The sequence below is a fragment of the Crocuta crocuta genome, unplaced genomic scaffold (assembly GCF_008692635.1).
Source record: "Crocuta crocuta isolate KB4526 unplaced genomic scaffold, BGI_CrCroc_1.0 scaffold120, whole genome shotgun sequence".
Taxonomy (NCBI): Eukaryota; Metazoa; Chordata; class Mammalia; order Carnivora; family Hyaenidae; genus Crocuta; species Crocuta crocuta.
Window position 1 is genome coordinate 1,467,276 of NW_027527375.1, and position 24,515 is coordinate 1,491,790.

The 24,515-nt window shown below is 39.6% G+C and overlaps 1 long non-coding RNA gene across 2 annotated transcripts in view; it reads left to right on the forward strand.

The window, feature by feature from the left end:
- Nucleotides 1-1,063: 1,063 nt before the first annotated feature.
- The window catches only part of LOC144234335 (uncharacterized), a 113,591-nt gene continuing 90,139 nt past the window's right edge, over nt 1,064-24,515 (forward strand). For both annotated transcript variants that reach the window (XR_013335929.1, XR_013335933.1), the window contains exon 1: nt 1,064-1,178. This is a non-coding gene — a long non-coding RNA (uncharacterized LOC144234335). The remainder of the gene's footprint in view (nt 1,179-24,515) is intronic.

Consider the following 24,515-nt stretch of genomic DNA (forward strand, 5'->3'; position numbering starts at 1 on the left):
ATCCTTAAACTATTACAGAATTTTTCTAAACATTCTCTAATCCTTGACTTTCCTTCCTTCACAGAAAGTTGTCAGGGACAAAAAAATTATTAAATTAGATTAGATAACAAAAATCTGTAGTGGCCCATTGTCAATAGTAATTGTTCCTGACTTCTGTTCCCATGAGACTCAGATTTGGGATGTTTTGTTTATTTATTTATTTATTTTAAATTATTTATTTATTTTGAAAGAGAGCAAGAGGGAGAGAGTGTGAGTGAGAGAGGGAAGAGAGAGACAGAGTGAACCCCAAGTGGGCTCTGTGTTGTTAGTGTGGAGCCCAATGTGGAGCTCAATCTCACAAAGCATAAGATCATGACCTGAGCCAAAATTAAAAGTCAGATGCTTAACCAACTGAGCCACCTAGGCACCCCTGGGATGTTTTGAAATGTGGAGATGTTCATGTTTCACTGTGGTCAGATGCTCTTAAACTGAGAACTGAGAAGATAGGTTCTGTATGTATATGTAATTTTTTAATTATAAAAAATTAAATTTACATATACATGATGTTTCCCCATCTCCCGCAAATAACAACAACAAATAAATGAAATACACCCAGTACGAAAGGGCATAACATGAAAGTCAGAAGTCCATATCTCACCATAAAATTCATTTCCAGGCCTTCTTGAGCAACTTCCTGGAAAAACTTTTGTTCCTTCTGTGACTGGCTCTGTAGTGCTACATAATGGTTCCTATAGGAATATGCTTCATGGATGAGTCTGACTCACGTCAAAAGCTGCCATACACTGATTATAGAATGAGGACTGACTGTAGCTGATATTCAAGGAACTTTGAAACCTTACTCTTTAACTACATCTTTTTCTGGGTCTGATGTTCCAGAAATAGGCATTTTCATGATCCTGGTGAAAATTGTTCTCCCAGCCTGGTATGTCCTAACCTCCAGTCCCTACCTATTGTTATTATTATCCTTCATGTACTCACTTCAAATGCATCCTTTATGTAAGTGTCATCTAATCTATTTTTTATTGTTTTTTGCCCCTCATTTTTTTCTTGATGCATCCAGAGTACTGGTTTTATTCTACGGAGAACTATTCAATGACATTTCACGCTATGCTCAGTTAACTCACCAGAACTGAACTATAAACCTTCAGAAGGGAGAAAGAGAGAAAGAGCAAGAGATGGTGAGTAGAAATCTGTTATTTCTGCAGTTGGAGTCAGTTCCCCTGGTTATGATGCCGATCATTGTGAACTTTTTAAAGTAAAGTTTGACTGTACTCCATTTTTACATTACTTGCTTATTTTAGACCTCCACCCCCCCCAAAAAGATACTGGTCTCAGTCAGTTAGTTGTTTGTATGTGTCAGCACAACCTTATTTTATCCGTATTTGACAACTTGTATAAATTATACTACAATGCTTTCTAATCACATTATTCCTCTTTCTCTTGTTACTTTATAAAAGGAGCAACTACTGCATATATCCTAGTGGTTAAAGTTCCCGGCTCTAGGGGCACCTGGGTGGCTCACTTGGTTAAGCCTCCAACTTCAGCCTAGGTCATGATCTCACCATTCTGGTGTTCGAGCCCCGAGTCAGACTGTGTTGACAGATCAGAACCTGGAGCCTGTTTCAAATTCGGTGTCTCTCTTAAATAAATATAAAAAAAATTAAAGTTCCAGGCTCTAGACTTAGTCTGCTTGGGTTTGAATTTCAGCTGTTGAATAGAATAACACATATTCTAGTTTGTCCAGGACAGCCCCCTTTTATACTTCCTGTCCTAGCATCCTATCCAGTTAGTGCCTCCTTTAATTCTCAGAAATGTTCTGGTTTAGGTGATAAACTATATAAGCACTTTACCTTGGAGTGACTTACTTCATCTCTTTAAGCCTCAGATTTTTGCCTGTAAAATGTTGAAAGTGATAATATCTACCTACCTAAAGTCTTGTTTCTAAAGCATGAGGAATAGAATTTTGTGTATAGTAAATTTTCAATAAGTATTATCTGTATCTATTGTTTCCTTTTTCATGTGGAATGTGTATCTAAGTCACTCAGTGTAGAACTTTTCATCATTTTTTAGGGCTGTGGCTTACTCATACAATTTCCCTTCCTCAGACTATTTATTTTCAATTCTCAGAATACTGTTGTGATACACAAATTTTATTAGAACCAGACATTTCATTACCTCATGTCAAAAGTTGTCATTGTATTTACATACGTATATATAGAAACACACATACATGTATCTATCAATAGATAAACACACATACAAATGTTAAGTTTATAGCGTTTTAATGTGAATACCTCTTTAGATAGGGTGTCTTCATGCGTGACAGGACATGTGCAACTTTATATAGTGGTCTGGAATATTCAAGAAATAATCAATCTTTTATACCTTTATGGGCTCAACTTTTAAATGTTTTTAAAAGCTCAAGGGATTAAAAATATCAGAAGTCAAAATTACTTATACCTAATAACATACCAACTAGTTTTGGGTCTTAATGGGATTGGGGTAGAAAGCACATCTTAGGAACACCCTGTAAATAATATAAGACAGAGAAAAGGGCAATGAGTAATTAGACCACAAATTCATTAACATAAAATTTCATATGAAATGTATAGGTTTCTAAGCTACTTATTAGACCTCAGTAAGTGGTTGAGAATCTGAGCTGTAAGAAATGAAAGTCACTGAAATAAATTTCTACCAAGAGCAGAACAAACGGTCTTTGCTTTATAAACCTTGCTCCGTGTGCCTTTAGAGTTGAGGTAGAAGCCATCTAGAATGCAGTCTCATTCCTAAGCCTCTGAGAAGCATGTCATTACTCTTTCTACTTTGAGAGAGGAGCCTGTCAATCAAGCAAGCTTATTTTGCAGGTCCTGAAGGGGAGGAATAACACATTAAGTTTTACTCTCTCTTATTCTTGGTAACACTTTATCTCAAGTGCCCATTAACCAGCACACTCCATAACTCGGGATGAATTATGATGAAAGCACTCCCGTGGGAGTCCAAGGCATCTGCTTCAACCAGCCGCTGCCGATAGTTTACAAGAGTGAGTCTCTGATCATCTCCCAACATAGGAAAAGAGTCCCTGTCCAGGATCTACAGAGAGCCTATCCTAAGGAAGGATCAGAGGAAATTCCTTTGTTCTCTGGTTCTCTCAAACCTCCTGTACTACCTTAAGAAGTCAGTGGGTTTCATTTCTTCTTTTTATAATGACATATGTGACACTTCATCCTAAGATTCAGATCTTAATTTTTTAGTTTCTTTTTTCATGTCATGATAAAAAATTCTGGGGAATATATAGTGTCAGCTTCCTTTCAGATTCATCATTTCAATATTTTCATCTGCTACAACTGTTTAATTAGGAGAGGCTCCTTTTGGTAGGCTCCTTTTGTATAACTTTAATGAAACTGAAGAGCATGAAATGTGGTTTGCCTGCTTTTAAATGAAGCTACTTTTATAGAAATAAGATGAGAAATGGAGAAATTGTTGAAGTCACAGTGCATGAAATTAAGGGAGCCCAAACTGTATTGCCAATAGTGCTTTTTTTTTTCTTTTTCTTCTCTTAAGTTGATGTTTTGAGGACCAAGGTTGTGGTTGCTAACAAACAGGGCTGATGCCGTTTTCTCTTCTAGTTTTTTTCAAGTTCATAGACTTCTGACAGACATGCCTTTAAGGATTCAATTTGTTGTTGTTAGGAAAATTGTATGAAGCAAACTATTTATGATAGAGGGCTGTTTTCAGATAACACAAAAGCAAATTAATGATGGCATCTAGTTATGAGATAAAACCCAAAGTTGTGCTGGATTTCATGTAAAGCAGGATTCAGTGTAAAATTGAAACAGAATAATTGCGGAAAATTTCACTCAACTTGTGCTATAATCATAAGGCACATACATAGAATACCCCACCAGACCAATAAGGTATTATTTATGTGGGTATTCTAGTCATCGTCAGATTTTGTACCACACTATTCTGTCTCCATGAATACAAAGGGAAGAGATTAAGCAACACTATTCACATACATTAATCAATGTAATAACCACTTTGGAAATTCAAATACTAAGTTCAGGGGATCAGCATTACCTCACTATACAATCTAGACTAATTTGGTAATAGGCAATATTTGGGGGGGGGGCAGATTTTAGAAACAGTTTTAAGTGTCAGTTTTATATTATGAAGGTACTAAGAGAGATTTTCCTGCTGACCCAGAATAGATGATTAGTATTCTTTGAACAAAGAGCCATTAATTACCCTCAAATTTAAAGCAAGAACCTCCAAGAGCCAGCAACAGTTGAGGCCAGAAAACTCCATCAGATTATTAGCTTATGAACTCCTACCTTTACTCCAGCACCCTCTCATTCTCATCCCAGACCATGTAAAGGAAAATCTAGGAAGCAAAGAGAACAATACAATCTTATGGACTCAAGTTTAAGTGCTACAAAATATCCTTCTTCTTCTCATGGGATGGCTGGGTATTTGTCAGTGTTTACTCCATCATCTTGTAATGTGGGGGTAATGAGGAGTTGACGGGATTGGGAAGTATTACTAGACATAGCTTCCTCTTTAACAGAAGTGAGAAATGAAGACAATCTCCAGGGCCTCCTAGTAAACTCTGAAAAATGACCACTCAATCAAGACTTGGACTTCTGGCATTAATTGGACATAGTTGGCCATTCAGGGTTAGCAAGGAAAATATAATCAATCAACGAGGAGGAGGCTACATTTGGTCAAGAGAACTTGGCACCTCCTTTCTTCACTTACTTCAACCCCAAACAAATCAAAACCACAGTGAATTACTACCTTATATCTGTCAGAATAGCTATAATCAAAAAAGACAAGGAATAACAAATGTTGGTGAGGATGTGGAGAAAAGGGAGCAATCATGTACTGTTGGTGGGAATGTAAATTGGTACAACCACTGTGGAACACAGTGTGGAGGTTCCTCAAAAAATTAAAAACAGAAATACCATATGATCTCATAATTCCACTACTATTTATACCAAGAAAACAAAACACTAATTTGAAATTATATATGCACCCCTATGTTTACTTAGGCAGTATTTACAAAGCCAAGATATGGAAACAAACTAAGTGTCCACTGATAGATGAATGGATTAAGAAGATGTGGTATGCCAACACGCAAACACACACATACACACACACACACACACACACACACGAATGATATGCAGGCAAGGAAAGATAAGATCTTGCCATTTCTGACAATATGGATGGACCTAGAGGGTATTTTGCTAAGTGAAATATTTCAGACTGAGAAACACAAATACCATATAATTTCACTCATATGTGGAATCTAGAAAACAAAACAAATGAATAAACAAACAAAAACCAGAATCAGATCTATAAACATGGAGAACAAACTGATGGTTGCCAGAGGGATGGGGATTGAAGGAAGGGCAAAATGAGTGAAGGGGAGTGGGAGATCCAGTCTTCCAATTATGGAATGGATAAGACACAGGAATAAAAGGTAACACGGTTGAGAATACAGTCAGTGATATTGTAATGGCGTTGTATGGTGGCAGATGGTAGCTATGCGTGTGATGAACATAGCATGATGTATGAATTTGTTGAATTACTATGTTGCACACCTGAAATTAATGTAACTCAAATGTCAACTATACTCAAATAAAAAATCTGAAAAATAGTGCAAAACTAACTAAGGAGTGTTATAGTTCATTGTCTTTCTCTAATGATTAATTTTCTATTTTAGCTCTGGATAATAGACTGTCCTTCTTACCCTCTGTCTCAGACTGGGTTTTTTGAGAAGCAGGCTCTGCGGTGGGGATTTGCACGTGAGAGGCCAACTGGAGAGTGCTTTTGGATTGATGCTTACAAAGGAGTGAAAGAAGAAGGAATGGGTTTAGGGGGAGGCGGAACTGTGATGCAGTTAAAGATACTGTAATGGCTCTGTAGAGTTGTCCTGAATTGAGGCCGAGCCTTTATTACTGTCTGCATAGACCAGTCTTGCAGGAAGGACGGCATCATCCTGAATCACTGAGAGCTGGCTCTTGTACATCATTGATTCAGTCCTGGGGGCGGGTGCAGCCACCACGCCGACCTCTATCCATGTAAAGAAATACTTTCAAAACTTTAAAATTTTTTCAGCATATTGGCCTCACCATAATAAATAGTTGCAAGTTTCAACTCAGTGAAATTAAATCACCCAGAGTGAGAAAGTCATTTATATTCTATGATATCCCAACAGCCTATTCTTATTTGGCAGTCCCAGGCTCTGAACCAACAACAACATCTGCTGGCAATTTATTCTCTATTATCTTCTGCCTACTACTTAACCTACTGGATCAAACAATTCCATGTTCACTGTTCCCTATCCACCTGTAACTTAGAGTATTCACTTTTAAAAATTTAAATGTGGCTTTAGAAAAATTTTTCAGAAATTCCTGCTTGGAATTTCTCTAAAAAGATTTCAAATATGTAAATAATCATTTCCTCTAATCCATTGTTGTCTTTGGCCATTTTATATTTTATTTCCTTACAATTTCAGCCTGATTGACTTTCCTAAGGCTTAGGAAGGGCAAATAGCAAAAAGGACTGATAAAACAAAATGGAGAGGTGATGCGAGATGGTGCATGCTGCTGATGTTTTGCTTCTCTGGACCTTATTTGTTTCTCTCACCCATTCACCAGAGATTTGTGTCTTTTATCTGGGACTCTTTCTTCTCTTGTCCATTGTGGAATTGAATGTAGGAATACAGCATCTCTCAGGGCTTCTAAGTGACTTTAGTTGGTTGAGTGTCTACCAACTCTTGGTTTCTGCTCAGGTCATGATCTCATGATCTCACAGTTCATCGGTTTAAGCCCCATATCAGGCTTTGTGCTGACACTCTGGACCATACTTGGGATTCTTTCTCTCCTTCTCTCTCTGGCCCTCCCCCACTTACTTTCTCTGTCTCACTGTCAAAAATAAATAACGTTAAAAATAATTTTAAAAATACAGCATCTTTCATTCTTTTCTCTAATCAAGGAAAAGACTGTGTGCTTGCAATGTAAGAGTTGCACAATAAATACATATTGTTTTGTTGGTTGTAATTATATTACTCTAACAACAAAAGAAAGCAGAAAGGGCACATGAAATAAAATGCAAGAGGACAATAAGGTATTTTCACCCTTAATAATAATAGTTAACTGTAGTCCTCATTGAGGTGTAAAATAGATCTCAGTTTGATTTTTCATCCATTTAATTTCTTAGTTTGTTTTCATGAATTGATGGTTTCCTTTATTTCTGAAGATGACTTCCTAGAATTGTCCTACTGAGACAAGAAAACCCCATAGTTCCCAAGAAGGGACAGAAAGGATGTCTTGAGTAAGACAGAGTTACTTTTAGGTAACACTTCAGCCAGTGTAGTCCAGGGTGAAGTTCTCAAGGAACCCATATTTTTTCTGTGTATTCTGCATATTCACCATCCTCTAAATCACTATCCTAAGTGGCAAGGCCCCAGCTAAGATGTGGGATGCTAACATGCTTGTGTTCTAGTTTATGGGAAAGGGAAAAATCCAGAGCAAGAGATTCCCTTTTAAAAAAGAGACCGTGAAGTTTCAAAATGTAAACATTTCTTCTGCTCATATTCCATAGATGATGGAAAATGTCATTCCTAGCTGGATGGCCATGAAGGTACGTGAGGGCAAATTTTGAGGGATAGCTAGCAATATGCCACTCTGACCACCTAAATACCTATGTGCCAGAGGCCGGCTCTAGCAGGTCCAGGGGTCCCTGAAGGATGGACGGTGTCGGCGAAAGAGAGTGAGAGAGCCCCGAGATCCTTTCTGATCACCAGGCAGGCATCTCTGTCCTGTCGGTTTTGGTGTCTTTATTTATAGGTCAAATGTTAACATGGCATCAGGAAATGGAATTTTTACAATGGATTGCTCTTTGTGATAAGGTGTTTTTGGAAAATGAACAGAAACAGGTGTTACAGAAGTATTGCAGAACTGCCCAAATATAGTGAGGCTGAGTAACTAAGAAAATAACAGGGTGTTCACATTTTAGTAACACTAAGATTAAGTCACAGGTTTGTAGATACTCCTATCCATCCTCATCACAGCCGCCAGGGTAAGGGAAGGTGTTTGTGGAAAGTAGGCCTTAGGGAAGGGGCTGCTAAACACCATCAGTTAGCAAAGGTGTATGTACTAACTTATCTTCTGCCCTTATCTGTTCCTTCTCTCTAAGTTAGGCTCTTTGTCTCCGGGCAAGACTTGATTTTCCAGTTATATGCTTTATTGCACCAGAGAGCCAACCATACCTTTAAAGAGTTTAGCTCATTTCCAATACATAGAATAGCCTCTTCGAGTGCATTTACCTTTGTGTCTACTTTTATGATTTCTTGAATAGCTAGGGCATGAGAGACATTTTTGGTTAGTTGATTTACATGTTAAGCTGTATGAACCTCTTGGACCAACGCAACGGTAGAAACAAGATTGTACATGTAAAGGTCAACCTTTTATGAGTAAGGATCGTTAGCCTGTTCATAGCTCAAGGGAAATGGAAGGAAACAGGACCTGCTGGAGACACGATGTCTGTTCCCATAATCGAAACAAGAAGTTCCCACAATAAGTTCCTTCACAAGGTGCAATCATCATACCAGAGCCGGAATAAGGGGACAAATCACTCCCGATATTGATCAACAAGGTACCTTAGGGGTCAGTGCTCAAGTAGAAATAATTGAGTGGGGGTGGATATTGGTCGTCATCTGATTGGCAAGAGACCGTGCAAACTTGCTTTAACCTCACCAGGAGTTTTCTTGACTAGTGGGCTCAGAATGGCCTCAACATCTATGTGTGTGTGTGTGTGTACATACATATATATATATTTATATATATATATATATTTTAACCATCTTCCTATCTCTCAAGAGAGACAGTCTAAAGTCCCATCCATTACTGCATCAGCTCAAACTTTAGGAACTCTGGCTGATGATGGATAGTTTTCTTTAACAGGTCCAGATGAAATTCTTTATGATCTAGTGATTATACCCAATGGACAAATTATCATTCAAAAAATGATAACTGGAATTCAAAGTCCCATTCATAAAACAGAAACATTGGAAATACAACAGTACCTAGTTACTACAAAGACTTCCTGCCTAAGCAGAAAAAGAGTGGAGTATGGTCTGTAGTTAGCCCATCTGCTCATTCTTTTTCTGCTTTATGTGAGAGTTCCCTTGTCCATTTCCCCTGTAGACCCCAGATTTATCCTTTGTAAGAGTCTCACTTATGACTTTTTCTCTATCTGAAGTGAGTATTGAAAGATAAAGTTTTTGCAGTCTGTTCTAGCTGAACCAGGCCAGAAACCTCTCATACTTGGGCTTTCTTTGGTAATACAATTTCCTAAAAAACTTAAACCTTCAATCTATTTTCTTCCAGCCATTAATATTGACAGATAACCTTAAATAATTTTTTTCTAGACATAGTCTTTATGACTGCTGATTCTCTTTTATTTGCTGCCATCTCTGCCCAGTCCATCCTGTTTCCAGGTGCTAATTTCTTTTTTTTATTTTTATTTTTTATGTTTATTTATTTTTGAGAGAGAGCAACAGACACAGAGGCAGAGACAGAGACAAGAGTGTGAGCAGGGGAAGGGAAGAGAGAGAGGAAGACACAGAAGCTGAAGCAGGTTCCAGGCTCCAAGCTGTCAGCACAGAGCCAAATGTGGGGCTCAAACTCACAAACTGAGATCATGACCTCAGCTGAAGTCGGACCCTTAACTGACTGAGCCACCCAGACGCCACCAGGTGCTAATTTCTGTATCAATCTAAACCAAAATAAAGGTTATGTTGGTATAACCGAGATTCCAAAATATGACTTGTATAGGAAGGATTAGTCTGGCTGGTCCAGGCTGTTAGGACAGTCCTGACACTCAACATCACTGATCTCTCTGGATTTCTTCTATTTTTGTTCTTCCACCAACCTATACAAATGCCTCTTTTTATGGAAGAGGAGAATGCATTTGGGGGAATGAATTAATAGTTTGCCAAAATGATAAGCAAGTAGGCCTCAAATGTTCCAAGGTTAATCAATATCTTAGAAATTGCCATTGTCCTATTTCACAAAAAGTGAGAATCTAAAGCAATGCTCCATAAATGCCTTTCTACTGAAATCATGAAACTGTCCATCCATTGTTTCTTAGTTACAAGTAGTCCAGGCCTCCTCAGGGGCATTTGTGGTGATGTTTGGGTAGTTGAAATGTCTGAGGATTGCCATTAGCATTCAATACCCAAAAGGCTTGAATTATGGGTGAGAGTCATGACCTCAAGATTCAGCATTGCCCCACCCCAAATGTGTGAAAAACTAAATTTCCTAATCCACAGTCCTCATTTTCAGGTCATTAGTGTCAGAACTGAGCAGAATATAGATTTTCTGAGGATCTGTTAGGCTCATTTTCTAAAATCCAATCCCTGAAGAATAGTCTTGAGGGAAATTACACTTTTTTTTTTAAATGTGCTCTTGGTTCCCACCTGTTCTATAGCAGCAGCAACTTACCTGCATCATTCTGTCTTTTCTTGCCATAATTGAAGAGTGAAAAATCTGTTAAAAATAGAATGACAGTTGTAGGGGAAGAAAATAAAAATCTAAATACAGTATCTCTATATGCATACATAAATAGGAATATAAACAGACAAATATAACTATGACTATAAAGCAGTAAGACTTTATTTTGGTCTGAAATTTGTGGAATCAATCTCACTGCTTTATATTCAGGCTTGTATATACGAAGGTGCAGTGCTTTCCCTACTTAAATAAAGAAGATTACAGAGTGTATGTGGTGGGCTCAGGGTGGGAGTGACTGAACCCATAAACAACAGGCAGAAGTCTGTGGACTAAGTGTCAGGACAGAGGCTTGGTGTGTAGGAGGCTGGGACCAGGAAGTCAAGGGAAGAGGAAAAAGCAAGGGAGAAACCTCAAGTCAGGAAGATGACAATGGCCCATGCAGAAGGGAACGAGCAGCAGCCTTGTTATGTAAGCAGGTGTCAGAGAAATGAGCCAGAAATAGAAGGTCTCAACATGAAATGACACAACGCAGGCCGGGTGTACCTTACAGGTTTCCCGCCACAAACCACATGATCAGCAACAGCAAAATAAAGTAGAAACACAACAGAGAAAGATCAACAATAATAATAAATACCATAAGAGGATTCCCAGAGAAAACCACCATGTTGCCTGGAAGGGAAAATGAAATAAGGAGTCATAAGTGTGGTATCTTGACTGGAGGCGCTAAAGTTAGATATAAGAGCAAATTGTAACATTTTTATCTTCACACGTTGAGTATGCAAAAGAGCACCTTGTGACTGCAGGTTTCACAATGGCTCTGAGGTGGGACAATATACCATTTAGCTTAGGATTTTTGTGTCCTTCCTTTTCATGTGTTGTTTAAACAGTGAAAAAAAAATCTGTTAAACATAGAGATGACAGGCTTTTGAGAAGAAAATGTAAAACTAAATACATTAGGTATATATGCACAAATAGGAATAAAAACACAGAAATAGGGAAGAACACATGATAAGACTGTGCCACTGACAGCATCCTTTTCTGTAGGTCCCTGAGCTGTTTATTTTTATTTGGATATTGCTGAGAGGGCTGAGAATGTGTGAACTTGCTCAGTCTTTTTAGAGTCTGAGACTGTCAGGTTCCGGAGCTCCTCTGAGTTCCCCACAATGTTCTGATTTTAAATAGTTTAATACATGTTTTTTAAAAAGTATAAGTAACTTATTATTTGCTTCCTTAAAAACTCGTCCCATCTTGTAGCAAATTGCCCATTGCTACAAACGGGCAATTTCCCATGTGGTACCTGGGAAGGTTACCTGAAGGAACTTTTTTTTTTTATCTATTCCTTTTTTCAAAACCCAAGCACAACCAGACTTCTGTCTTTTCTCTGTGAATGGCTCTCTTTCATTCCCACGCACATAGAATTTTACTTTAAAAGAAAATAGCTTCAGTTTAACAACTTACTTAGTGGGTGTGTTTGAAAGATGAGCTGGCTAGCCACTCACCAGCCCACATACCAAACTTCTCAATTTGCTGTTCTCTAATCCAGAATTCAAGAGTTTGGAATGGAAGGAAGTGGGAGATCTGTAAGGCAAGATCATTCTTTTTCCTCCTCCCCCCCCTCCCCCAAGTTGCTAAAATTTCTTGCTACCATGCACTGCAGAGCCTTGGTTGAGCCCATGACAGCAAGGGTGGCCAGAGCATGTCACGGAAATCATGTTCATCTCATTCTTGAGGCTTCTGTGCCACAACTGCCTAGGTCATCTAGATATTTCTTTGCCTTCCTCTGGCTGGATTCCAGCCTTCACTGTGGCGAGTGAGATCTGTGCTGACAGAGAAGCAAAGGAGAGGCTCTTGGAAAGTTAAGAGCTTTAAGGGAACTTAGGGACCATCTGTTTCACCTCCTCTTTTGCAGACTGAGAAAAGAAATCTTATGAAACACTAGCTGGGGAAGCTAAGAAGGTCAGAGTTAGTTCTGGAACTCAGGTCTCCTCCTGGGCTATTTCCAATAGGCTATGCATATTTCCTTGCCATTGGCAGGAGACTGCACAATTGTATCCAAGTATTTGCTCTATAAATAGACACTTCTCAGGGTGCTTTATTCTTTATGTTCTATATAATAACATTGTTGCTAGCAGCAATTTCCTTCCACCACACAGTTAGCAAACAGAAGAATGAAAAATTCCTATCTCCTTTTCTTTTCCTTTCTGTTTTGTGACTTTATCCAAGAAAGGCCTGACAGAATCTAAAAAAAGGAGGGAGGTTTGAATCCCTCTTCTCTGCGTTGTGTAAATTTTGTATTTTGGGAAAAAATATCCTGTCCCAATTTCCTCAGAAGATAGTGGATTCCTCTGCGACCACTGGAAATTTCTGTTTTCTTCAAATCAGTATCCTCTCAGATTTAATCTTAAAGTGCAAAATATTGTTTGACTGTCTTAGCTAATATCTCGAGTAGCTACATGTCACTATAAGTAGAGTCACAGAAATTGTTCCTCACAGATGGCTGTGTCCCTTTCTCTTTGTGACAGTGTCTCAGCTAAAACATTTTCAGGTGTGGTTTTCCTGATGGGCACTGAGGCTTGTGACTGCCATATGGTGTCAAGAACATCTGCCTTGATCTCTTCTAGATAAAAAGTAACTGAAAAGCATGTGTCAGGCGTTTGTCAGAACCTTAGAGGTCTGGGTGTGCAGCCATAAGGTAATATACTCTTTATCTGTCTATTTATATGTGCCTTTTTCATTCAGTACTTAGTGAGCTCCTGCTGTGAGCTGGGTGCTGAGGTTATGCACTGAATGAGGCACAATCCCTGCTCTCCATGGGCAGAGTCTAGTTGAGGAGATGTATAAAAATGTGAAGTATTACATGACCTGGTATGAGAATCACTCTGAAAAAAGCATACTGCAAGAATCATAGAGAGAGCACAAAGAGATTGCATTTCACTTGCTCTGTAAGGGCAGAGAAATTTTCTGGGCTTGAGTGAGTGTTTAAGGATAGATAGGTATAGGTCAGGTAGTTAGGCAAGGAAAGAAGCCCCGACAGAAGACAGAGAGTAAATAGTGGCACAGAGGAGTGAGAAGACACGTCCTCTTGGGAAACGGCAATATTTTGGTATGGCAAATAGGGGACTACATAAGAGATAAGACTAGAAAGGTGGTGGAGACCCAGATCTCAGGCAGCCTTCTCAGCCAAACTTGGATTTTGTACTTTCCTGTGAATTTAATAAAAACTATTAAAGCCTAGTGTAATCAGATGTATAGATTGGAAAACTGACCTAGGCAATAGGGTGGGTTTGCAGTGAGACTGAAAGCAGAGAGATGGGTTAAGAATCAGCTGTAATGGTTTACACAGAAATGCTGGTGGCTTGAAACAAGGCTGTGAAAGTTGGGGCTTTACAGAGGGGTCCCAGAGCTATTGTAGCACTTGGTAACTGCTGGAGAAAGCCACAGACTGCAATGTCATTCAGCAACTAAATTGGTCCTACTTATTAGGATAGGAAGCGTGGTTATCTAATGGGGGTGCGGTTGGGGTTGAAGAATTCAGAGTGAAATGCTTGTGGTGCATGTAAGAGGATTTGCCTAGGAGCCAGCTTGAGGCACATGGGTCTGTAATTCAACAGAGATACTAGCTCAGAGACAGAAACTTGCTGGTGATTGGCAAATGTTTGGTAGCTGAAGATCTACACAGGGAAAGATAACCAGGAATAGAAACTAAATAAAATACTGGGTAGGAATCAGGATTCCTGGATTCAAATCCTGGTTCTACCATTTACAGGCTGTGTAACTCTGGGCAATTACTTCATCTCTCAAAACCTTGGTTTCCTTTTCTGTAAAATAGGAATAATCATATTAACTGCCTCTTGTGTCATGTGAAGCCCCTAGTCAAATTCCTGGCACATGGTAAATGCCAATCAATATTGGCTGCAATTATAGATGTTATTTATTTTTATTTTTTAATGTTTATTTTTGAGAGAGAGAGAGAGAGAGGAGGGGCAGAGAGAGAGAGAGAGAGAGAGAGAGGGAGACACAGAATCTGAAGCAGCCTCCAGGCTCTGAACTGTCAGCATAGAGCCCGATGTAGGGCTTGAACTCATGAACTGCAAGATCATGATCTGAGTAAAAGTTGGACACTTAACCGAACGAGCCATCCAGGCACCCCCAATTATAAATTTTTTAAATGTTTATTTATTTTTGAGACAGAGAGAGACAGAGCATGAGTGGGGGAGCGGCAATGAGAGAGGGACACACACAGAAGCCGAAGAAGGCTCCAGGCTCTGAGCTGTCAGCACAGAACCTGATGCAGGACTCAAACTCATGGACTATGAGATGATGACCTGAGTTGAAGTTGGATGCTTAACTGACTGAGCCACCCAGGCACCCCTGGGCACCCCTAACTATAGATGTTATTAAATTGAGAGTTTAAGGTGGGAACTGAGAAGCGGATTGCAGATGACGGATACTTAACACTTCAGAGAGAAACAGAGTGAGAGGAATAGGTGCAGAGCTGGGGTAAGCCATAAACAAATGAGGGAGGGAGTGCATTTCAGCAGTGGCCACCAGTGCCAGATATTACCGTGAGCTCAAAAAACAAATGGAAGATGAGATGATAGAGATTGTAGTATGGAATATTGTTTTGTAAGTTTGGTTATAAAAATAAAGAGAATCTCAGTATCTAGAGGAGGTTTTGAAGAAGAGAGAGGGCTTTTGTGAAGTCAGGAGGAAACTAAAGTTTTCATAAATTGAAAGAGAAGAAATAAATGCAGGATGATGAGACCCAGATTAATATTCAATGTTGAAATCCCCTCCTATGCCAGATAAAGTTGAAGTAAGTCCTGAAGTACTAGGTTGAGAAGAAAAGAATATTAGGACTAACTTTTGCTGATTTTCAGGCATTGTGTAAGTCCTCATTTAATCATTTAATCAGTCTTCATGGAGACGGGGTTAGAGAGTTGCCCATTAGGATCTATTTTCTTTCCAAAGAAATTAAGACTTGCAGGGAATGGATAATTCATACAAGGTCACAAAAACAGTTGGGATCTGACCATGCTCTGTTGTTTTAAAAGCTTGTGTTGCATCTCTTGAGCTATTTAGTGGTTTCATTTACATGACAGATTTTGGGAGAGTGCATATTTATTATGATGGATGATTGTGGCAGGTAGTGTCAGCACCTGCCCACATACCCCTGGATCCCTTCACTCTTTTCCCACAACACTGGCTCTCATTGCCTTCTCTCTCTTCAGTCAGCCCCTGCACCTCTTTATGGGAAATCTGTCCTTATGCAGAGAACAGGAAATTCCTGGAAATTAGGTTCTCCACTGACCCTCCATACTCTTTGCCCTTAAGCAACGCTTGATAAATGCCTCATAGTGTAATACCCAGCATCTGGTCCCTGATATAAAAACTTTGAGGTTTTTATATGCCACCAGCTTTCCTCCCAGAAATTCAACTAGTTACCCTCTCTGGTACTTTATCTGATATCACATCTTTACCTTTGTAAGCTTTCTATTCTTGTTGTAAAAATCACAATTTTAGTGACTGAAAATAACAAAAAAGCCTATAATTGTAGAGCTCTGCAGAAGAACTCTCTGGGTCTTGCTAGGCTCCCAGGTGTTGGTAGGATTTTGTTCCTTTTTGTGGGAGCTATGGAAGAATCCTTCTCCTTGTAAAATTCAGCTCCATGTGGTTGAGGTCGCATTTCCTCGTGGACTATCTGACCTTTGCTCCTAGAGGCCTCTCGCTGGTCCTTGTACATAACCCTCAACATTTAAGAGTCAGCACGAAGCATGAGCCCCCACCCACGCTGCCGTCTCCCTGACTCTTCTTCTCTCACTCACAATTAAGGACTCTGGCAATTAGATCTGGCCTGTTCACAGAATCCAGGATAATCTCCCTAGTTTATGATCAGCTGATTAGTAACCTTAATTCCATCTGCAACCTTACTTCCTTTTTTTTCATGTAAGGCAATACAGTCATAAATTCTGGGTTTTAGGAAGCAGACATCCTTTTGAGGAGGCCATTATTATGCCTACCACAACCTCCTCTCCCCATGGATCCACTTTCCCACTCCCCCTACTGGTTTTTGTTTGTGTTTGTTTGTTTGTTTGTTTGTGGTAACAGTTCCTTATAAATCACTTTCACAAGAAAGTTTGTCTCGGGGTCCGTTTTTGGGGAATTCACTCTAAGACAATGACGAATGTTCAGAATGCAAGAATTGTTTCCGTTCATGAATGGGGAATGGTCAGTGGGGATTGTAGGCAGGCACGCCAAGTATAGGCAGACGGCAATTGTTACTGGACCCATGTTTGTACTTGCTGGGCTCATTGGCTTTCTGGCAGTCAGACAGGAAAAACAGGGGAGACCTTGCTAATGAGTTCTCCCTGCTCACCTGAAATCCTCTGCACATCATCAGTATGGCACCCTCAGCAGCCTTGCCTACCAGCGAGTCTCTGTGCATGACATTTATAAATATAAGCATGCGGTTCTGGCGCAACTGTCAAAGGCAGCAGCTCGTTAGTTAGCAAGAGATAGCAGCCAAGGCTGGCCCAGCCTTGATGCTACGTGGTGAGGCATAGAAAATGAACATGCCGCCCAGTTCAGGGTCAATATGCAAAACAGGAAAGGGAAAAATGGAAGCTTGACAGCCTGTCACGATGATTATGAGCTGTCTCCCATAGTCCTGTGGGCCCCAAGCTCCATGTATGCATTTAGCCAGTCAGTGTTCTGTAACAACTCTTTATCTCACACCCCTCTTGCTGTGTGCATCGCTTGGGTCTGTTTCATCATATGCCAAATTTCTCATCCTCTAGATACACAGATGCTCCGGTTGTATCCAGTGCAGCAGGGTCCCCAGTGATGGAGGTACATGTACTTAAACCCAGGACATTTTCTGATGTGTTAGCCAGGCTGATTGCAGGCTCTGCTAGGTGATAAAAGGGGGAAGGGACTCAAACAGAGCACACCATGTTGCAGAGAGTTTACATCTGGTCCTTGAAAAAAACCACCTCAGAAACCATTAGTTGGAAGGCCATGACCAAAGGAGGCCTCACTGTTAATGGTTGTGATAGGTGCCCCAGACTTACTTTTCCTTTGCCTTCACTCCCTCTCTTTCACCAACTTAAAGCTCCAATTTATGCTTCCACTTCCCTTTACAGCATAATCCTCACTCCCTGAAATTTACACCTACATTCCAGAATCCACATGACAGCATGTTCATAATGCCACCCATGAAAAGGCTTTTATGATTTTGAATTTTATACTCCTCAACATTTTTTTACCACTACTTTCAGAATATACATTCTTAATATCTCAACAAAGGGGAGCAGATTAAAAAGAAAAATACCATAAAATAATTCAGTGAAGACCTAATAAAAGATGCAATCAATCAAGTGAGTGACAGTAGCAGTTTCTTTTAACATCAAATCTAATGGTTTCTTTTTCTAGTACAAAAGTGCTCCATTAACAGTGTGAGTCTTTTATTTAGGTAATTCACACGAGTGGTTGCCAGATGTAGTTTATTTTCAGGAGGGCACACTTATAGAAGCAGCACACTGAGCTGAGACAGAGTTATCTCCATCTAACGTACTCTCTGATGACCTTTCAGAGTGAAAATAGCAGTGAAATCCTAAAACCAAAACCCTCAAAATCAGATCCAAGTAGCACTTCACATTTAAAATGATGGTTGGATGTCAGGGCTGGTCTAGAGAGAGTTATGTTGTGATTCTTTGCCTCACTGTCCATGTTTATCCTTAATGCACAGCCCTGCTTTGTTTAGCAAGGCCTCTTCCTGCACGGCTGCTGCTACCTGCGTTGTCAACCAGGCCCACCTCAGGCTTCTCTGCAATCAAAACTCACCTGTTTGAGCCCTTTCCCCCTAAATACGTCTTTTCTATGAGGTACTCCAATCAACTAACATTCGCTAATATACTCACTTTGTACAGTGATTGCTAAGTGTCTATTCAGAATGTCCATTAGTAAAGAAACCTTCTGAAGATGATGCCTTTAACCCACAGAAGTGGCTACCATGGTGTCAAGAAGGTGAAGTAAATGGGCTTCACTTCAGAGACCTGGGTTGGAATCCAAGCCTATGATGTATTGCCTAGTGCCTTTGGATACGTTAACTGTGTACAAGAAGACTTATGTCCTATTTTGATGAAAATGTGGACAACAGTACCCAAATTTTATTCCTTCTTTCAAAAATACATGTTGTGTCTATTTTTAGTGGTTAGGGATTAAATGAAAGGAAGTAGATTGAAATACTTAATGTAATGTTTACATAAGAGTAATTTCCCTAAAAAGTTATCAAAAAGGTGGTGAAAATTTCTGGAAAGATAGTGTTGAGTTGTGTAACTTCTGTTCTCTTTCAAGCAAATCATAAGTTAGCTGCTTACTCCACTGACAGAAGTGGGGAAGTGGGGTGACTTTGGGAGGCAAAGATCTAAAGTGCTTCAGAAGATGTGTGGAGCATTGAGATCTGATTCTAGTGAAACATGGCAGACAATCTTACTCCATGAAAAGTCCATAGGGACTTTGCCTATAGGGAAATGCCTTAAATTAAAGATGATTTCTTAGCAGTAGATGAATAAATGGCTTCTTAGATTAGTCACAAGGGACACAAAGATTTAGGGGACAGCAATTCTGTTTTAGGTATAAAGCAACTAGAGTTTGGTTTTTTAAAAAATGCTTTTTTGGGGCCCCTGGGTGTCTCAGTTGGCTGAGCATCTGACTCTTGATTTCAGGGCAGGTCATGAAACCAGTGTCACAGGATCAAGCTTTGCATAAGGCTCCATGTTGAGCTTAGAGGCTGCTTAGGATTCTCTCTTTCTCTCCCTCTGACCCTCCCTGCTGCTCATGCTCTCTCTCTCTAAAATTAAGAAAAAAAAAACTTTTTAACTTAAACTAGTGTTTAAGTTTTGAGTATGCCATTCAATAATAATAATATACTTTTATGCCTTAATTTCTCTATTTATAAAGTGTTTTGGATATAACATGTTGTCTCTAAGATGGTTTCTGGGTCTAGAATTCTCTGCAAACAATGTTCTCATAACTTCCCTAAACATCTTGTCATAGGAGCTGCCATTGCACATACTATATTTGAATTGAAGCTTGATAAAACCCTTGTAAGCCTTTCAGCTTCTTTCAAAATTTCATTTAGTTGACTTTTCTCCTTTTTTCTTTCCTTTACTGTTGGGAGCCATTCTGAGCCCACTAATCGAGAAAACTCCTGGTGACGTTAAAGCCAGTTTGCACGGTCTCTTGCCAATCAGATGATGAACGATATCCACCCCCACTCAATTATTTCTGCTTGAGCACTGACCCGTAGGGTACCTTGTTGATCAATATCGGGAGTGACTTGTCCCCTTATTCTGGCCCNTTTACCTTCTCTTATTCTCTGTCTTAAATCTCTTGCATTGGACAGGTCAAGCTATGAATTGAATTTACTTTATAGAGGGCTTGGTAGGCCATTGCATCCTTGAGGGATTCTTTAATATAAAGATAAAGAGAGCAGTAATTTCGACAAATGAGTGGGATGCATTACAACAATGGGAAGGAAGAGGGGCCCCTGGGCGGCTCAGTTGGTTGTTTCTGACTTTAGCTCAGGTCATGATCTCACAGTTTGTGGGTTTGAGCCCCGCGTTGGGCTCTGTGCTGACTGCTCAGAGCCTGGAGCCTGCTTCAGATTCTGTGTCTCTCTCTCTCTGCCCTTCCTCTGCTCATGCTTTGTCTCTATCTCTCAAAAATAAATAAATGTTAAAAATTAAAAAAAAAAGAGAAAAGAATGGGAAGGAAGTGTTTCCAAACAAAAACTAATTTGGGGTGCATGGGTGACTCGGTTGGTTAAGCATTGGACTCTTGGTTTCGGCTCAGGTCATGTTCTCATGGTTTTGTGAGTTCAAGCCCTGAATTGGGCTTTGCTCTGGCAGCATGGAGCTTTCTTGGGATTCTCTCTCTACCCCGCCTTTGCCCCTCCCCCACTCACACTGTGTCTTTTTCTCAAAACAAATAAATTTTAAAAAACTTTAAAAAAACAATCAACAATTCTAGGATGAGGATAAAATATCATTGTCTTGAAGGTAAGCAGAAGGAAGAAAATCAGAGCAAAGCTGTGTGGCTTGTTCAATATGCCATAATAAGAGTAGAAGTTACTGAGTTTTGACTATGTAGAAGGAAGTGTGTTAAGTTCTTTGCTAAAAACTTACAAGAAGATACTTTTAATAATCTGACAAAGATGGGGAAACTGAAGTCCATAAAATATAATTTTATTACCCAAATTCACCCAGTGAAGAATTGACATAATAGGCATAATTGACAAATAGGCAAGCCATTTGCATCCACAGCTGATGGCATTTGCCGCTATTGTCTATAGGTTTCTAAGACCTGAAGATAGTTTAGACAGAAATGAGGTGTGAACCCTACATAGTATGTATGTTCACTTCACTATGACTGACAGGTGCTGAGCAAATCAAGAGGAGGCTAATTTGAGTCAGATTGGGAAGGATATAACTAAACATGCCTTGGTGGTGGTGGTGGGGGGGAATAAGGGAGATTGCTTCACCTGATGTTTATAATAGAGTAAGGGGAATGCTGGAGGCCGAGCCGGCTCTGGCAGGTCCAGGGGTCCCTGAAGGATGGACAGTGTCAGCGAGAGAGAGAGTGAGAGAGCCCCGAGATTATTTCTGATCACGAGGCAGGCATCTCTGTCCTGTCGGTTTTGGTGTCTTTATTTAAAGGTTCAGCAACAACATGAAGTCAGAGAAAGGGATTTCTACAATGGGAGGCCTTTTGCAATAACAAGTTTTTGATATTCTGCAGAATTATCCCAGTCATAGTGAATTTACAACCAAGGAATTAACAGGATGCTTTTAGTGAAAAACAGGATAACATATAGGTTAAATTGTATATAGATAAGCCAGGAGTCATTCTGTCTGGCTCTCAAGAGGATAATGTTTCTGAATTGGTTTGTTTGTGGAAACTATCATGGGGGCCCTAAATGTGTCAGTCTTAGCACCTGGGTTTATGTTTTAGCTACTCTTATCTATCCTCATCCCAGTTGCCAGTGTAAGGGAAGGTGTTTGTGGAATGTAGGCCTTGAGGAAGGGACTGCTGTGCTTCACCAATTAGCAAAGATATATGTAGTAACTATGTTCTGCTCTTATCTGTACCTTAACCCCAAAATAGGCTCTTTGTCTCAGGGCCAGGCTCAGTTGTAACTCTTGTGTTCTTAACCCCCTTTATTATGCAAGTCTTGGGTCTGCAAGGCCCATAGGAAGAGCTTTTTGACAATCACCCACAGAGCTGTCATCTAAAATCTCTTTTGTAAAGGCAGGAATATGCTTTTCCTTATGAGGTATCTGTATCAGAATATTGGTCTGATATGGAATATTGTGAGGCCTGGTCAATACCAGCAGGCTTATATCCAACATGAGCCAGTAGTAGCAGAAGGAGATACCAGTTTTCATTTCTCGTGGCAGGAGCTGCAAACACTGCCATTTCCTTGCTGTGATTGCCATCCAGAGAGGCCGGTGCGGCTCCCGGCAGGGGAATATAGGATATTCTATATTAACATCCACAGGTTTTCTGAGGTTAGTCACAGATAGCATGGAGAAACATAAGGTAAAACAACACTTTAAAATGAGAAAGTGTGTGTGTGTGTGTGTGTGCGCGTGCACGCATGCTGCTGAAGTGTTATTTGTATGACTCACTGAAAAGGTAGGTTAATGCATTCACTGAATTTTTCAGTTGTTTAAAGAATAATCTGCTCTCTTACCTTATGTCAGATTAAAAGGGCTTTCCAAACAGTCACATAAAAAATAAAATAAAATCTACCAAACAGTGTTGTCCTTGAACCTCTCTTCATGTACTTGTTTAAAATTAATATACTTGAATAGAATAACCCACCTATCCGTGGCACCTGGTGGCTTAGAGCTATAGATAATACATACTAATAAACTACGAGAACGTGGTTCCTGCCACACTCATTTTGTTTTCATTCTCCTGACGGGGCTCTTGCTGTCAGAGGCTTCTTCTCAGATAATGAAAGGCAACACAAGACATACACATTCATTCCTTCTTCCCCTCAATCCTCTGTCCTGTCATCTGTGAGCAACAGAAACCTCCATTAGTGTTCCATTTTAATAAGCCAATTTCTGTGGGTTTATAAGTGACAACTTTAAATTAGTGGGGATCCATGTCAGTTTTTCAAAAGGGTATCTGCATGTTACACTTTCACAATTAGATTTTGATATAGCAAAGTCTTTACTAATTTTAAAAGAATGCAGTGGGGTGCTTTTTCTCTGCATCCTTATTTTGGTAATGTGTGGTTGTTAATGGAATGCTGTGTTTTATCAGAACACACTTAGATAATGTCAATAATGTCAACAAGGAAGTAGGCCAGAGCTGATCCCTTGGGCACTCTAATAAGTAGTGCCCTATAGGAAACAGTGCCCTGTGTGTATGTCCTATTTCTGTGATTAATGGATACATATCAAGAAGGCTTCATAAAGTCATGTGTGTGTGTGTGTGTGTTTGATTCATGTTTTCATTTTCACTACATTTAAGTAGTTTGGAACTGTTCAGAAATTTAAAAAAATAAAGCTTGGTATTAAGTTCGGGCAAAAGTTGAAGCAAAAAACAAAAAGACAGGCAAAAGTTGGGAAAAAATAGGTTTGTTTAATGAAGACAATCCTTTTTCAACTGCGGATTCAATAAGACAGTCAAACCAAGACTGTTTGTTGGAATGCTTCTGACCACCTAAGTTCTTCCTGTAGATTTGAGGGTAGTTAGTGGGAGTGTTCTCTTCTGTCATTGTGCATTGTGGCATTTTGGTCTCCCAAAGTGCTTCTGGAGCATTTGAACATCAACATCGTTATACCACACATGCTATCATTGGCGGACTCTCCAAACGTCTTTGCCCGCAGCCCCCACTTCTTGTGTAGAAAGCTGTTGAATTAGATGCTGAGATTGATCAGTGGGGATGGTATATATATCATTGTAAACTCTCTTTCTGAAAGCTCAGCTACAGCTAGTAAGGGCAGGCCAGCTGATCTAACAAATAAAACAAAAATCTAAAAGCTCAAAAGAAGTTTATTTTTCTTTCATGTAACAGTCCAGGTATTTCTAATTTTATGCTTCTTTTAGAATCATCCCATACAACCAACCTCATGTGTAACTCCTTGTCATGAAAGAGAAACTATATTTAAAAAGTGATTTCTCTAGAAACGGGCATTTAAGAATTGGAAGAGATCTCACAGACAGATCTTCTCCTCCTGAAGGAACAATGAGTGAATGCTACTAAGAAACAAGTTGTGGCTGCCAAGAAAAGAGTCATTCTGAGATCAGAGTACATTTTCTATTGGTTTTCAGATTCACATTTTCTGTTTTTTTAATATATGTTTTTAAACATTTATTTATTTTTGAGAGACAGAGAGAGACAGAGTATGAACAGGGGAGGGGCAGAGAGAGAGAGGGAGACAGAATCTGAAGCAGGCTCCAGGCTCTGAGTTGTCAGCACAGAGCCTGACACAGGCTTGAACTCACAAACTGTGAGATCATGGCCTGAGCCAAAGTTGGATGCTTAACCAACTGAGCCACCCAGGCGCCCTGAGATTCACATTTTCTTACTTGGAATATAGTCCTTGTTACTGTGGTAATTTTTGAAGATGAGTGAAAGAGCTTGTGTGTGCTAGTATTTGGGTGAATTAGTGATATTCCTATATCTCAGTGCCATGGAGATGACCGACTGTTGAAAAGATTTTTTCAATGCAGTTATTTTTTATTGAGGTCCCAATCCTCTGGGCTTTTCTGTGGTTCCTCCTGGCTGTGTAACTTAGAGGAAGTAGAAAGGATTATGTTTTGGCAGAAAAGATAGCTTTTCAACTCAATAAGAACAACTTACACACTGACAGTGTCATTCAGCCTTCACTACAAACTCTAATTAACTGAAACTCCACTGAAATCTGACTTGTATTATTTGGAGCTTGTTTATGTTTAATTATTTTGCTCTCCAAA